The sequence below is a fragment of the Morone saxatilis genome, unplaced genomic scaffold, assembly GCF_004916995.1.
Source record: "Morone saxatilis isolate NCDOM2014 unplaced genomic scaffold, NCSU_SB_2.0 Contig18, whole genome shotgun sequence".
Lineage (NCBI taxonomy): Eukaryota > Metazoa > Chordata > Actinopteri > Moronidae > Morone > Morone saxatilis.
Window position 1 is genome coordinate 17,770,214 of NW_023339740.1, and position 351 is coordinate 17,770,564.

General features: G+C 45.6%; 1 protein-coding gene across 2 annotated transcripts in view; it reads left to right on the forward strand.

Moving 5' to 3' along the window:
* Positions 1–351, forward strand: part of kcnab2a (potassium voltage-gated channel, shaker-related subfamily, beta member 2 a) — an 80,847-nt gene that overhangs the window by 3,782 nt on the left and 76,714 nt on the right. The window lies entirely within an intron of this gene.

Here is a 351-nt window from a genome sequence, read left to right on the forward strand (position 1 = left end):
ACTTGTCAGAGCTTCATCCATGTCCTGTCAGGTTCCTTTGGTTGCAGTGTGGATTACAAACTGTGCATGTACATTTTGCTATTTGGCGTATGAGGGCTCAAGATTTACAGGTGTTCTTAGTGTTTTTCCAGAGCGCTTTATAACATAGTGCCCCCCCCCCCTTCTCTCTCTCCTGCTTGGAAACCACAAAGCCCTTCGAGAAAGGAGTGTCTTGTCATTGAATTTAAAGTGAACATACATGCTTCTTGCTTGCTTTCCTCTGGCCCAGCCTTCTTCTCTTTCACCATTTCCAGCTCACTCTGATTCACTGAATGCATGCTTACTCAATTGCTGACAGTGCAAAGGGTGGTG